This window comes from Panulirus ornatus, chromosome 51 (assembly GCF_036320965.1).
Source record: "Panulirus ornatus isolate Po-2019 chromosome 51, ASM3632096v1, whole genome shotgun sequence".
In the NCBI taxonomy this organism is placed as follows: Eukaryota; Metazoa; Arthropoda; class Malacostraca; order Decapoda; family Palinuridae; genus Panulirus; species Panulirus ornatus.
This window is the reverse complement of record NC_092274.1, coordinates 318,239-334,539: the sequence shown is the minus strand read 5'-3', so window position 1 is coordinate 334,539 and position 16,301 is coordinate 318,239. Positions and strand designations below refer to the sequence as shown.

General features: G+C 40.8%; 1 long non-coding RNA gene across 6 annotated transcripts in view; it reads left to right on the top strand.

Moving 5' to 3' along the window:
• Positions 1–10,448: 10,448 nt before the first annotated feature.
• The window catches only part of LOC139764782 (uncharacterized), a 52,931-nt gene continuing 47,078 nt past the window's right edge, over positions 10,449–16,301 (top strand). For 4 of the 6 annotated variants that reach the window (XR_011716471.1, XR_011716469.1, XR_011716466.1 and 1 more), the window contains exons 1-4: positions 10,449–10,554; positions 11,896–12,461; positions 12,680–12,768; positions 14,842–15,066. This is a non-coding gene — a long non-coding RNA (uncharacterized lncRNA). The remainder of the gene's footprint in view (positions 10,555–11,895; positions 12,462–12,679; positions 12,769–14,841; positions 15,067–16,301) is intronic. The other 2 variants (XR_011716468.1, XR_011716470.1) reach the window with 2 other exon arrangements.

Below are 16,301 nucleotides of genomic sequence, written 5' to 3'. Positions count from 1 at the left end.
AGATCTGAACAGATCTATTTAGATTATATGAATTTTGGTAAATTTATATAGATGATTAAATTCATTTTCTTCTGATTTTGTTGTGCTCAAAGGTCATCAGACTATTGATTCACTCTGGGACTTTATTCTAGTTGATGCCAAATGAGTCTATTCAATTTTTGTGGGCCCATGGGTCATCATACTAAAGCTTCACTTTGGGACTTAATTTAGCTAATGCTAGACTATTTTATTCAGCTTTTGTGGAGCCAATGGGTCATGAAACTAAAGATTATCTTTGGTACATTTATTTTAGTTCACAACAGACGATTCTATTCAGCTTTTGGAGGGCCCACAGGTTGTTAAACTAGAGGTTTACTTTTGTACTATTATTCTTACTAATGAAAGATGATTTTATTCTGCTTTTGCGAGGCCCACAGGTCATCAAACTAAAGCTTAATTTGGGAACATTTATTATGGCTATTGCTAGACAATTTATTCAGCTTTTAAGGGGCCCATGTATTGTCAAACTATAGCTTCACTCATGAACTTCTATTCTAGCTGATGCCAGATGATTTTATTCAGCTTTTGTGGGTCCCAGGGATTGTAAAACATTTCCTTCACTTTAGAACTTTAATTTAGTTGAAGCTATACAGTTTTATTCACCTGTAGAAAGACCCAAAGCTTGTCAAACTAAAGCTTTTCTTTGAGGCTGTTATTCTTATTGATGCCAGACAAAGTTATTCAGCTTTTATGGGGCTCCTGGTTTGTCAGTCTAAAGCTTCACTTTGGGAATGTTATTTTAGCTAATGACAAACTATTTTATTCAGTTCTTGTTGGGCCCATGGATAGTGAAATTAAAGCTTCACTTTCATAATGTTATTCTAGCTGATGCCAGACTATTTTATTCCACATTTATGGAGCCCAAAGGTCATCAAACTAAAGATTTACACTGGGACTTTTATTCTAGGTGATGTCTACAGTTCTATTCAGTTTATGGAGGTCCCTTGGGTTAGCTAACTAAAGCTTCACTTTGGTACGATTCATGAGTATGATGACTTGGCCTTAGACCTGACCCCTGTTTATAAGAAGGGTCAGGCTTCAAAGACCAGGCTGTCATGGCCAAGGGTCATAACATTGTGCTCAAGGGTTGTACCATTGTGCTCAAAGAGGTTTCAAAAACTGCTTTTCTTTGTGGTTGTAACAAGTGAATATTTAAATATATTGCAGCATTGAAATGCACCTGATAGTTGATTTAATTGGTAAAGTGTGTGAAAGAAGAAAGCCGAGAATAAATGTGAATAAGGACAAGGTTATTAGGTTCATTAAGGATGAGGGAGAAGTTAACAGGGAGGTAAGTTTGAATGGAGAAAAACTGGAGGAAGTGTTTTAGATATCTAGGAGTGGATTTAACAGTGGATGGAACCATGGAAGCGGAAGTGAGTTGCAGGTTGGGGAGGGGGCAAAGGTTCTGAGAGCGTTGAGGAATGTGTGGAAGGTGAGAACATTATCTTGGAGAGCAAAAATGGGTATGTTTCAAGGAATAGTAGTTCCAACAATGTTATATGGTTGCGAGGCATGGGCTATAGATAGGGTTGTGCAGAGGAGGGTGGACGTGTTGGAAATGGGATGTTTGAGGACAATATGTGGTATGAGGTGGTTTGATCGAATAAGTAATGAAAGGGTAAGAGAGATGTGTGGTAATAAAAAGAGTGTGGTTGAGAGAGAGGAGGAGGGTGTATTGAATATATATAATTTCCCAGGAATACTCAACAAACTTATACCTCTGTAAATTGAACACTCACCTTTATCCCCCTTGCCTTTGTACAATGGCACTATGCATGCATTCCGCCAATCCTCAGGCACTTCACCCTAAGCCATATATACATTGAATATCCTCACCAACCAGTCAACAATACAGTCTCCCCCTTTTTTGATAAATTCCACTGCAATACCATCTAAACAAAGAGGATATATGTGTCAAAGGTGGAGAGAACGATGAGAAGTGGAAGACCAAATTGGAGCTGGAAGGATGGAGTGAAAAAGATTTTGAGCGATCAGGGACTGAACATCCAGGAGGGTGAAAGGCACACAAGGAATAGAGTGAATGGGAATGATGTGGTATACTGGGGTCGACATGCTGTCAATGGACTGAACCAGGGCATATGAAGCATCAGGAGTAAACCATGGAAAGGTCTGTGCATTACACATGACCGAGTGTTAACGTATGTGGCCTTTCTGTCTTCTTTTCTTGCACTACCTAGCTGTAGTGGGTGGTAGTGATGCTGTTTCCTGTGGGGCAGGGCAGCAACAGGAATGGAAATGGATGAAGTTAAGTATGACTATGTACATGTGTATATATGTATATGTATGTATATGTATGTATATGTATGTATATGTGTATGTGCATATGTGTGTGTGTGTGTGTGTGTGTGTATATGTATATATATATGTATATTATCCCTGGGGATAGGGGTGAAAGAATACTTCCCACGTATTCCTCGCGTGTCGTAGAAAGCGACTAGAGGGGACGGGAGCGGGGGGCCGGAAATCCTCCCCTCCTTGTATTAACTTTCTAAAATGGGAAACAGAAGAAGGAGTCACGCGGGGAGTGATCATCCTCCTCGAAGGCTCAGAGTGGGGTGCCTAAATGTGTGTGGATGTAACCAAGATGTGAAAAAAGGAGAGATAGGTAGTATGTTTGAGGAAAGGAACCTGGATGTTTTGGCTCTGAGTGAAACGAAGCTCAAGGGTAAAGGGGAAGAGTGGTTTGGAAATGTCTGGGGAGTGAAGTCAGGGGTTAGTGAGAGGACAAGAGCAAGGGAAGGAGTAGCAATACTCCTGAAACAGGAGTTGTGGGAGTATGTGATAGAATGTAAGAAAGTAAATTCTCGATTAATATGGGTAAAATTGAAAGTTGATGGAGAGAGGTGGGTGATTATTGGTGCATATGCACCTGGGCATGAGAAGAAAGATCATGAGAGGCAAGTGTTTTGGGAGCAGCTAAATGAGTGTGTTAGCGGTTTTGATGCACGAGACCGGGTTATAGTGATGGGTGATTTGAATGCAAAGGTGAGTAATGTGGCAGTTGAGGGAATAATTGGTATGCATGGGGTGTTCAGTGTTGTAAATGGAAATGGTGAAGAGCTTGTAGATTTATGTGCTGAAAAAGGACTGATGATTGGGAATACCTGGTTTAAAAAGCGAGATATACATAAGTATACTTGTGTAAGTAGGAGAGATGGCCAGAGAGCGTTATTGGATTACGTGTTGATTGACAGGCGTGCGAAAGAGAGACTTTTGGATGTTAATGTGCTGAGAGGTGCAACTGGAGGGATGTCTGATCATTATCTTGTGGAGGCTAAGGTGAAGATTAGTATGGGTTTTCAGAAAAGAGGAGTGAATGTTGGGGTGAAGAAGGTGGTGAGAGTAAGTGAGCTTGGGAAGGAGACCTGTGTGGGGAAGTACCAGGAGAGACTGTGTACAGAATGGAAAAAGGTGAGAACAATGGAAGTAAGGGGAGTGGGGGAGGAATGGGATGTATTTAGGGAATCAGTGATGGATTGCGCAAAAGATGCTTGTGGCATGAGAAGAGTGGGAGGTGGGCTGTTTGGAAAGGGTAGTGAGTGGTGGGATGAAGAAGTAAGAGTATTAGTGAAAGAGAAGAGAGAGGCATTTGGACGATTTTTGCAGGGAAAAAATGCAATTGAGTGGGAGAAGTATAAAAGAAAGAGACAGGAGGTCAAGAGAAAGGTGCAAGAGGTGAAAAAAAGGGCAAATGAGAGTTGGGGTGAGAGACTATCAGTAAATTTTAGGGAGAGTGAAAAGATGTTCTGGAAGGAGGTAAATGGGGTGCGTGGGACAGGGGAGCAGATGGGAACTTCAGTGAAGGGCGTAAATGGGGAGGTGATAACAAGTAGCGGTGATGTGAGAAGGAGATGGAATGAGTATTTTGAAGGTTTGTTGAATGTGTCTGATGACGGAGTGGCAGATATGGGGTGTTTTGGTCGAGGTGGTGTGCAGAGTGAGAGGGTTAGGGAGAATGAGTTGGTAAACAGAGAAGAGGTAGTAAAAGCTTTGCGGAAGATGAAAGCCGGCAAGGCAGCAGGTTTGGATGGTATTGCAGTGGAATTTATTAAGAAAGGGGGTGACTGTATTGTTGACTGGTTGGTAAGGTTATTTAATGTATGTATGACTCATGGTGAGGTGCCTGAGGATTGGCGGAATGCGTGCATAGTGCCATTGTACAAAGGCAAAGGGGATAAGAGTGAGTGCTCAAATTACAGAGGTATAAGTTTGTTGAGTATTCCTGGTAAATTATATGGGAGGGTATTGATTGGGAGGGTGAAGGCATGTACAGAGCATCAGATTGGGGAAGAGCAGTGCGGTTTCAGAAGTGGTAGAGGATGTGTGGATCAGGTGTTTGCTTTGAAGAATGTATGTGAGAAATACTTAGAAAAGCAAATGGATTTGTATGTAGCATTTATGGATCTGGAGAAGGCATATGATAGAGTTGATAGAGATGCTCTGTGGAAGGTATTAAGAATATATGGTGTGGGAGGCAAGTTGTTAGAAGCAGTGAAAAGTTTTTATCGAGGATGTAAGGCATGTGTACGTGTAGGAAGAGAGGAAAGTGATTGGTTCTCAGTGAATGTAGGTTTGCGGCAGGGGTGTGTGATGTCTCCATGGTTGTTTAATTTGTTTATGGATGGGGTTGTAAGGGAGGTAAATGCAAGAGTCCTGGAAAGAGGGGCAAGTATGAAGTCTGTTGGGGATGAGAGAGCTTGGGAAGTGAGTCAGTTGTTGTTCGCTGATGATACAGCGCTGGTGGCTGATTCATGTGAGAAACTGCAGAAGCTGGTGACTGAGTTTGGTAAAGTGTGTGGAAGAAGAAAGTTGAGAGTAAATGTGAATAAGAGCAAGGTTATTAGGTACAGTAGGGGTGAGGGTCAAGTCAATTGGGAGGTGAGTTTGAATGGAGAAAAACTGGAGGAAGTGAAGTGTTTTAGATATCTGGGAGTGGATCTGTCAGCGGATGGAACCATGGAAGCGGAAGTGGATCATAGGGTGGGGGAGGGGGCGAAAATTTTGGGAGCCTTGAAAAATGTGTGGAAGTCGAGAACATTATCTCGGAAAGCAAAAATGGGTATGTTTGAGGGAATAGTGGTTCCAACAATGTTGTATGGTTGCGAGGCGTGGGCTATGGATAGAGATGTGCGCAGGAGGATGGATGTGCTGGAAATGAGATGTTTGAGGACAATGTGTGGTGTGAGGTGGTTTGATCGAGTAAGTAACGTAAGGGTAAGAGAGATGTGTGGAAATAAAATGAGCGTGGTTGAGAGAGCAGAAGAGGGTGTTTTGAAATGGTTTGGGCACATGGAGAGAATGAGTGAGGAGAGATTGACCAAGAGGATATATGTGTCGGAGGTGGAGGGAACAAGGAGAAGAGGGAGACCAAATTGGAGGTGGAAAGATGGAGTGAAAAAGATTTTGTGTGATCGGGGCCTGAACATGCAGGAGGGTGAAAGGAGGGCAAGAAATAGAGTGAATTGATGTATATGTGCTTATATGGCCTTTATGTATATGTATTTGTATATGAGTGGATGGGGCATTCTTCGTTTCCTGGCACTACCTCGCTGATGTGGGAAGTGGATGGGACATTCTTTGTTTCCTGGCACTACCTCGCTGATGTGGGAAACAGCAATTGAGGGGGGATGCAGTTTCGTGTGTTGCCGGGTGGTGACGGGAATTGATGAAGGCAGCAAGTATGGATAATACTGGTAATAAATACCTTTTCAATATTTCTCACTACCTTTTTCATCAAGTTCTTGTGCAAGACACTGAGTTTGGAAGGTATTGCAGTGGCATTTATTAAAAAAAGTGTTGATTGGTTGGTAAGGATATTTCATAAATCTTGTGCACCAAACTCACCAAACTGTTCTTTCTAATTTCCATGTTAGTTTCAAGGCAAGGATTCGAACTGGTCCTCAGGAAACACTGTATCCATTCTGTGGGTTTTCGCCGAAATACTTTACCACTTTGACTTTCAACTGTGGCCACTTGTTTTTCGGCATATGTATAAGTTGTGCAGAGAGCTTTATCCAGTCTCTACTTTTTTTTGGATACGTTAAATTCCTGTGCTGCTCCACAATTGTTAGTCTGTACTGCATATTCAACCACTCGGAGCTTGAAATCTGATGTAAACTTGTTTCTTGAATCCATGTTAAGAGAATGTCGAGCACATTTGGTCTTCTTTGGGTGGGGTCATGCAGATCCCCGTACTGGTATTTGTTTGGTGTCTTATGTACCATAACAATGTATTATCTACAAACCTTTTCTAAATCTAGAAATACGGCAACCAAAAAACACACTTTACTAAATGACTCTAGGATAGAATGTTCTAGGTGTATTAAATGATCCAGTGTAACGACGGAAAGTACGCTGTTGATCATTTAATAAACCCTTCGATTCTAACAAAAAAAGTAGCCTTCTGTTAACCATTCTCTCCTTGACCTTACAAATGCAGATTGTGAGCGCAATAGGTTGAAAGGAACTTATATTCGTAAGACGTCCGGAGCCTTTTGGGATGGGGATGACGTGTGCAAAGTGCCATGAGTTTGGAAATGTTCGAGACATCCAAATCTCATTGTACAATGCTAACAGCTTAAACAGGTTAGCCTGACTAAGGTGCTGGATCATCCCGTAAGTGATCCTGCTGGGTCCCGGGCTCGAACCTTTACAGGATTTCAGGGCAAGAAGCAGTTCTTTCATTGTGAATATTTGGTTATAATCAAAAGTATCTTCTGTGGCAAAGTCTGGTATCTTTAGCTTGGCCTGTTGCTTGTGGTGTAGGAAGGATGGGTCGTAATTGGCTGAGCTGCTTGTTTTTGAGAATCTCCTGGTGAGTGTGTTGGCCATGTCCACCGGGTCGTCGATCATTTGATCTTGGTGGAGGATTTGCGGAGGAAGTGGTGGCTTGTATTTTCTCTTGATTTTATTAATTGTGGACCAGACCTGACTTACTAGTGTATCCTTGTTCACGGTAGAGACAAAGCCGCGCCAGGAGTCTCATTTGGCTTGTTGGATAGGTCTTCTTGCCTGAGCCTTCGCATGTTTGTATGCAACGGAGTTATTATCTGAGGGCTCGTTGTTGAAAATCCTGTATCTCCTATTGTGCTCACGCAGAGCATTTCGGCAATCTGGTGTCCACCAAGGAACTCTATGCTTTGTGGAAATTGTAGAAACCTTAGGTATAGAGTTCTCAGCAGCCCTCAGTATAGTGGAGGTAACCTTGAGGACTTTTGCATCAATGTCACCACTGGATATATCAAGGACGGCTTGCCTTGTGAATGACACCCAGTCTGCTTTCTTATAGTTAAATTTAGGCGGAGATGGGTTGGTAATAATGTCGCACGAATAAGAAAGACATCGGGAAATGGTCACTTTCCAGGCAGTCGTCATAAATACCCCAGGTGATGTCGTTAAGTATATTCGGCAATGACAAGGATAAATCCACTGTCGAGATATTGCCAGTTCGGTCATCTACAAGAGTTCCACTACCATGGTTTAGAAGAGCGAGATTGGCGTTTATCATAAAATCAACCATTTGTTCTCCCCTGGCGTCGGCCCGGATGCTTCCCCACTGATAATGATGAGCAATGAAGTCTCCTAAAACTACTTTACGGTGAGGCAACTGATTAACATGCAAATTAAACTCATCATTATCAAGTGCATTGGAACCGGAACAATCTATTGAACGATGGCCAGGTATGTGTTATTAAATTTCATTCTACATGCGACAGCGTCTAAAGTAGAATTTAAAGTCACACCTGAGTGAGGTAAACTTTGGTGTACACAGATAGCTACCCCACGATTCTCGTCTCTTCTGTAAGAGTGTTAGCTATCTAAAACAGAACAGTCTTCGACTGTGCCGTTTAGAAGGGTCTCCTGTAGACATATCACGGCTGGCCTATACAATGCAAGCAACAGTTGTAGTGGTGCTTGCTTATGCCTAAGGCCTTTCCAATTCCACTGGATGGTGTTGAACGTGTTAGTTTAAGAGTTATTTAACCGACCAGTTTTCTTATCCCGTTTATGTCTGGACTTGGGCGAGTCCCCAGAACATGATCGGTCCCTGGAAATGGATGTTTTGGCTTCCATCAACTCTATGTCCTCCAACGAAGTGGACCTGTGAACCACTGACCTCTTTGTTGGAGGTACTGGTATGATGACATGCGATGTAGGTTTTTCGAGTTTAGTCAAGTTTAAGGATACGTTAGTCTTGTTCTCTTTCTTATCTTTATGGTGGGAAGAGGATGTGATGTTGGCATAGGATTTTTTGTGGACTTTGGTTGGAGAATTTGGTATAGGGTTTGGTGGAGCTGGGTTCTTGGCATTGGCAGTCGGTGTGTCACAAGGAGTTTGCGTAGAGATCGTATGCATAACCGGCTTACATTTCAGAGCCGACGCGTAGGATTCATTAGGTTTAGGAGTCTCATGAGACTCCTTAACCTTCCTCTTAGCCTCGCCATATGAGATGTTGTTCTGAATCATAGTTGTGCACACTTCTTTCTCAAACTGGAACCGGGGACAGGCCCGGTCCGAGCTTGGGTGGTTGCCATTACAGGTAACACACAACTGGATGACCCTACGCAACACACTTCCCGCATCTTGCAGAAAGAATAGCAAGACTTTGAAGGGTGACTAAATTTCTGGCATTTAAAAGAACGTAGGGGATTCGGAATATATGGACGACCTTGACAATGCATGGAATCAATAGAAATATTATCCGGTAAACGAGATTTTCCGAATCTTAGATTTACCAGGGGAGTTCGACGTCGTTCGCCATTAATAAATTTAGTTATGAACCTGGCAGTAATAACGTCCTCGTTTTGCCGTGTCCTTCACAATGTCGTCTTTTAACATATCCATGACATCAGTGCAGTAGATGACTCCCCCTGCATGAATTCACGGCAACGGGTATAGAGACCACAACATCAGGAGTATGGAATTTGGTCAACTTTAGCCCTTCCGCCACCCGATTCGTTAATTTTACTTGAACCAATAGGTCACCACTAGCCAGTTTCCTTACCGTTTCAACAGGCATAGACCATCCATCAATGATCTTCCTGATTAGGAAGAGATTGAGGGAGGCCAGGGTCGTTGCTCCGGTCGCATGAGCCGAAATAGAATCAGCATTTTTACTTTTAATCGAAGGTCCGTCACCACTACCCCCTAGTGGGGCAGTGCATGGCTTACCTGGGTCCGTCCTAGGGGCCTAACCCCGAAGTCTGGGGTGGCAAACCACCCCAGACAGTGAAAAAAAAAACAAGTAGCTACCCCCTCTAAAGAAAAAAAAAATGGCTCAGGCAATTGTTCTATACAGAAAAATTTTCGGGGCTGAGCCGGTCGCACAAGGCCAGGCGAAGTTTTGCGAACACCCGTCAATGAAATATCAATTTTGCACAAAACCTTATAATAAAGATATTGATGAACAATAGCTTTAGAAAAAATTACCTTCTAAACAAAGTTAGGGGAGCGACAACACAGGGGGGGGGGGGGATAGCTTCAACCTATCTAAAAGACAACAGCAGCTTTTAACACACTTTTAACATAGATATCTTGATGATTATTGTCTTATGATATTTTAAAGTAAAAGGTTCTAGTTTTATAGTTTCCCAAACCAAAACTTGAGTATCTTTATCTATATCTGTAGCAAATATTCGGTTAAATTTGAAACAACCGAATCGCTCTTTATGGGCTGTTAAAGCCACCCAAGTTGCTTCACCCCGCTCAACTCATCTTTGAACCGTGAATGAACTCAAGAATTATCGGTTTATTTTATCATTGTCTGATGGAGGAGTTTATTACATTTATATATATTCTCTGTTTTAATATTCGAAGAGAGTTTATTGAGTGTGTTCTCGAAATGAATGGAAAAAAGTCGATATTCATTTGAAGCTTTTTGTGTTCGAGGCAGCTTCGAATCTACAACATACGAGCCTTCAACCAAGAACCCTTACGATTTGTAAGACCTTTGTCCACCAGCTCCGGAAAGGGTAAGTTCTTCATTTCTCTTGGGCTTCACTATATGAATTTTGGATACTTTCTACAGGAAGTTAATGAAATACCAATTAGCGACGGTTCAATGCAGAACATGTTATGCACTTTGTATATCAGATTGAAAGCCTATTACGTCATTAATAGCGAATTGTGGACCTATTTTGTCTTCGTACTTATCAATTGACCGATTGGAAGTGTATTATAATAGGTGACCATAATATTTATTGGTAAATAGGGAAGATAACGTAAAATACATTTGGTATAAATTTTTCTAAATATCCTCTGACCTTGCTTAGCTAATATTTTAGTATGTTTATAATTTACATCTGCCCCTTAGGATCACTTTAAGCTTCGTAATTCCTATATCATTTACATTATTTTTTATAATTTATTTAATCCTTATTATTATCACAGCCAACATGGCGTCGATTCTCATGAACACAACACCGCCTTCCGTACCTGGATCTGATTGACTTTATTGGGACCCGAGTCCATTATGGTATACACCATAATAAGGTACGTAGTAGCTTCTACTAGGATTATCTACAAAACATAAACATATCGCCTTATTTGATCATTCAGAACTATATGAAGTTTTAAATAATGCTCCACAGGTATTTGAAGTAGCAAATAACTATATAAACGCCTTTAACATGAGTCAATTTCCTAAGCCAGTTTCAGTGAACTTGTAAACTGCAGCAAAAAAGTTATTTACATGCATATAGTGAAACAGGATCTGTTGTACAAATAAGAAATAAAGTATTTTTCTCGGCCATTTACAAAGAACAGCCTAACTGGTTATTTTGACCTCTGAACCATTTCCCTGAAGCTAGTGTCTTTAGATCCATTGAAACCTGTGTTGATGGATTGAGCCATGGACAGCATCGAGGAAATTGGGTAATTTACCACTTAAGCACTTCATGACTTCTAGCTTTGAATATTAAGCAACTTTCTCCTGTGGTAATGTTTTAAGAATTTAATATCTCTGGAGCATGGCCTGAAGCATGATTTTATTTAATGGTATTAAATAAGGCAGTTGTCGAGGATTATTTTGAAATATGGGGATAATCCTTTTAGAATATCACTGGAGACTTGAAATCTATACCTGTACTTACATAGCGGAAATAATTGTGTAGTTTGCTGTTAAACCATCAGTTATGTCCTGACTGTGATTAAGTGACATTAGGCAAAACTAAATAGTCTGTTGACAAAAGAATTTCATTCTCAGTGATGAACTTGCTACTTTAAAGGAGCCCCATTATTTCCGTGCTACTGGAAATAGTGCAGCTATGAAGCTACAGGAGCCAGAAAGGGGTTCTGGTTAATGGTAATGGAGCATTGAGGAATGTATGGGATAAGATTTCACTATCTGGGAGGGTAAAAATGGTTGTCTTAATGGTAATGGAGCATAGAGGAATGTATGGGATAAGATTTCACTATCTGGGAGGGTAAAAATGGTTAAGTTACAGTAATTCCAATGATGTATGGATGAGACGTTTCATTTATCACCCATATTTCTTGTAAAGGAAATATGCAGTTAATTTATTGTACAGTTAAGTAGGTTGCTTGTGGTTTGGCATACAGAGCTGCGGAATATGTAATTTCTAGCATATGCACAAGAGAGAACATGTTAATTAATCTGCTTATCCTATGTACAGTTTAGGAAGTGTACCCAATTTTCTTTTGTACTCATGGGTATGTCAGTATTTTTGGTTTTGTGGTAACTAGTTGATAAATATATTGAGAATTATAATTGATTTTAAAGGAGAAACTGCTTACGTTGGCAATGTTGAGAATATCTGCATTTAACAAATGACGTTGATTTGTAATACGAGACTATTCACTTTCATTTTGCAGGAGCAGGACAAATGCAGTCGCAAGGGTCATCCACCTGATCTTCCAAACCATCATCGAGATCATTAGAAGATATCCTCTCCGAGTGTTCCTGATACGTGCTGAGGATGTTTCATGTCTGGTGATTTTTTGACATGACTCAATTTGACAGAGTGACTGACATGACTTGACAACTTTGTTTTATTGGTTTAGAAATGGTATTATGCATATGTTACTGTTAACTTTACTAATATTGCATGCATATTTTAGCATATGTTGTAGTGGATAGTAACATATCTGATAATTAGTTTCAGGAAGTAGCAAGGGATAAAAATATCGTAGTAGACTACAATTATTGCAACTCTTTGCGTAAGCAGCTGCAGTTCTTTGCATCTTCCCCACCACACACACACACAAACACACACCACACACACACACCACACCACACACTTGCATTGTTTTGTTTTTTCCTTTCTTCAACAATATCTGTTTCTGAATTTTTATTTTTTCCAGGCCTGTTGTATGATGTGATGTCAACATTCAAGGTCACAAGTCAGTTGTATATAACTGACAGGAATGGCTGATGTTAAGTAAGTACTACTATACCATATTGTCATTTATTTCCCAAATGATTACTTATACCTTGGAGAGGGATGGTTTTATATCTTTCTGGTCAGCACCAAGTAAGATATAAAGATCTGATAAGCATAGTTGTATTAGGATAATCATGAAAGCATATACTAGTAATGGAAGTTTCTGAATTGACACATGTATCCTATGTCAACCTCTCATGTATTATTTTTTACAGTCCTATTGTATGATGTAGTGAGAAGACATCATTCAAGAAAATAGAAGTCCCTGCTGTTGTATGTAATTAATAGGAATGGCTGCTCTCAAGTAAGTTATTATACCATACCACCATATATTTATTTATTTTGCTTTGTCGCTGTCTCCCACGTTTGCGAGGTAGCGCAAGGAAACAGACGAAAGAAATGGCCCAACCCACCCCCATACACATGTATATACATACACGTCCACACACGCAAATATACCTATACATCTCAATGTACACATATATATACACACAGACACATACATATATATCCATGCACACAATTCACACTGTCTGCCTTTATTCATTCCCATCGCCACCTCGCCACACATGGAATACCATCCCCCTCCCCCCTCATGTGTGCGAGGTACTGCTAGGAAAAGACAACAAAGGCCCCATTCGTTCACACTCAGTCTCTAGCTGTCATGCAATAATGCCCAAAACCACAGCTCCCTTTCCACATCCAGGCCCCACACAACTTTCCCTGGTTTACCCCAGACGCTTCACATGCCCTGATTCAATCCACTGACAGCACGTCAACCCCGGTATACCACATCGATCCAGTTCACTATTCCTTGCCCATCTTTCACCCTCCTGCATTTTCAGGCCTCGATCACTCAAACTCTTTTTCACTCCATCTTTCCACCTCCAATTTGGTCTCCCACTTCTCCTCATTCCCTCCACCTCCGACACATATATCCTCTTGGTCAATCTTTCCTCACTCATTCTCTCCATGTGCCCAAACCATTTCAAAACACCCTCTTCTGCTCTCTCAACCACGCTCTTTTTATTTCCACACATCTCTCTTACCCTTACATTACTTACTCGATCAAACCACCTCACACCGCACATTGTCCTCAAACATCCCATTTCCAGCACATCCACCCTCCTGCGCACAACTCTATCCATAGCCCACGCCTCGCAACCATACAACATTGTTGGAACCACTATTCCTTCAAACATACCCATTTTTGCTTTCCGAGATAATGTTCTCGACTTCCAAACATTCTTCAAGGCTCCCAGAATTTTCGCTCCCTCCCCCACCCTATGATTCACCTCTGCTTCCATGGTTCCATCCGCTGCCAGATCCACTCCCAGATATCTAAAACACTTTACTTCCTCCAGTTTTTCTCCATTCAAACTTACCTCCTAATTGACTTGACCCTCAACCCTACTGTACCTAATAACCTTGCTCTTATTCACATTTACTCTTAACTTTCTTCTTTCACACACATTACCAAACTCAGTCACCAGCTTCTGCAGTTTCTCACATGAATCAGCCACCAGCGCTGTATCATCAGCGAACAACAACTGACTCACTTCCCAAGCTCTCTCATCCACAACAGACTTCATACTTGCCCCTCTTTCCAAAACTCTTGCATTCACCTCCCTAACAACCCCATCCATAAACAAATTAAACAACCATGGAGACATCACACACCCCTGCCACAAACCTACATTCACTGAGAACCAATCACTTTCCTCTCTGCCGGTAACCTCAACCCATTTTGAGAAGGCTCCTCTCACATGTCTCTTTTATTCCCTTTCACTTGGGTAGTTTTCTATCCATAGAAGAAGTTCCCCCTTTATTGTTACCCATTGATCCAGCATCTAAGAAGTTTCCCCCCTTATTGTTACCCAGCGATCCAGCTTCTAAGCTTTCTGTGTAGAACAATGTCAAATGCTTTCTGGCAATCCTGATACAAACAATCCACCCAACCTTCCCTTCTATCTAGATCATACACAAGAGGTATTTTGTATGTGAGGGTGGCGACATACATCGTTATGCTAGTCTAGCTTGATGAACTAACTAACCATGAGAAGTAAAATCATTATGAAGTGCTTCTATTAATGTGAAAGGTTTTATTTAACATACTGGACATGATCTGCAGGTAGCTGTCGGTGATGCAAAAGGTTGTATGCACTTGATTCCCCATGTAATCAAGAACAGAGTCAAAGATGACAGTGCAGGATAAGAATTATGAAAGGATTTAAGTGTGAAAATTGGACAAATGCCATAAACTAACTATCCTTCAAGAATAGCCTAACTTAAGCAATACACCTTCTCTGCCCCAAGCCCACCATTATCTACAAATGTACATTAATATTGCTGCTTAACAATACATATATCCTGGCAGGCATGGCATCAACCAGTACCCATGACAGAACTGTACTCACGTCTAGAGAACTGGCGTAGAAAGCAAGTTTCTCAGAGAAATGCAACACTAAAAGGAAAGCAGCGTAGGAGAGCACTGGTTGCTGTCCTAGACAAGGAGACTGAATTGCTGAGATCCCTTGAAGCTCACAGAGCTATACGCTCTGCTAGGAGGAGGAATGCAGCCATTGCCAGGTTTCTGCAGGAGGTTAGTGCCTGCTATAATTTACTTTATCCTTCTGATAATGTTTAATAAAATGTGGTAAACTGTTTACTGGATTCACATATTCCGTTCTCTTATTTCAACCTGTTTATCTTTCAGTATAATATCTCTTATTTCAACCTGTTTATCTTTCAGTATAATATCATTCCTCTCATGTATCATTCACCTTTGCTTGCCAATTTTTCAATAAACATGAAAGTAAATATTATCTCCTTGTACTCTGTAGTGAAATACCTTTAATCTTCCTCTCTTTCATTAATGTTACATGACTGATATATTGAAATTCAAATAAACTGCCTCCTGCCATATGTCATGACCATCTTAATCCTGTTCCAAAACTTTACTAACTTCTAAACAATATCTACATGTCCTAATCCTACTTTTCCATTTTCCTGTTATTACACATTTAGATTTCTTTACTGAAGATCAAATACATGCTTTTTGACTTTTATCATATCGTCTTTCTTATGGGTACTGAGTACTTTAGCAGCCAATTTACTTCCTCTCCATTATCATAAGTTTCCTGCATAAGACAACTTCTAAATTTGTTTCACTATATTTCTGAAGCTCTGACATCCCACCATTGAACTCTTTTCTTAAGATACAGTATCCATCCATCACTTTTCTCCACACATATTCAGCTGCACCAGAAGTAGTGTACACCTGTACAATATATGTAACTCCACTTCCAATAACAAGGGATGTAATAAGTGCACACAATATAAGAGCCAACAGATGTTTCTTCAACTTGTGCCCAGTGGCACAGTGAATAGTCTTTCGTATTGCTAGATCTTTTCATTTCTACAAATCCAGAAATCAAAGCTAAGTCAGCAGGTGAAATTTACATTTCTATTCTGGCATATATGCTTGTATTATATGCATCATTCTTTCATACCTTTGAATAATTTCATCAAACCTCTCTTTTTCATATGGCATACTAACTTCATATAAAACCCTTAGCCAGTTACCACAATTTTCAGACATAGGTACTTTCTGATTATGAAGTTTGTCTTTGATGCATGAAATGTATGTCAAGTTGGCCTTCTGTTGGTCGAATGTTGAAGTGCTCATCAGCTTGCTTCTGTGTATGGTTACTTGACCATACATCACATGGTGGCTGAGAACTGAGCTCAGGTGTGGATATGCGTGCAAGTATGGACATGGATGGTCAGGGTAGCACTGTGGTTTTTCCTCTACTTCGTACAGGTGATATGAAAGTA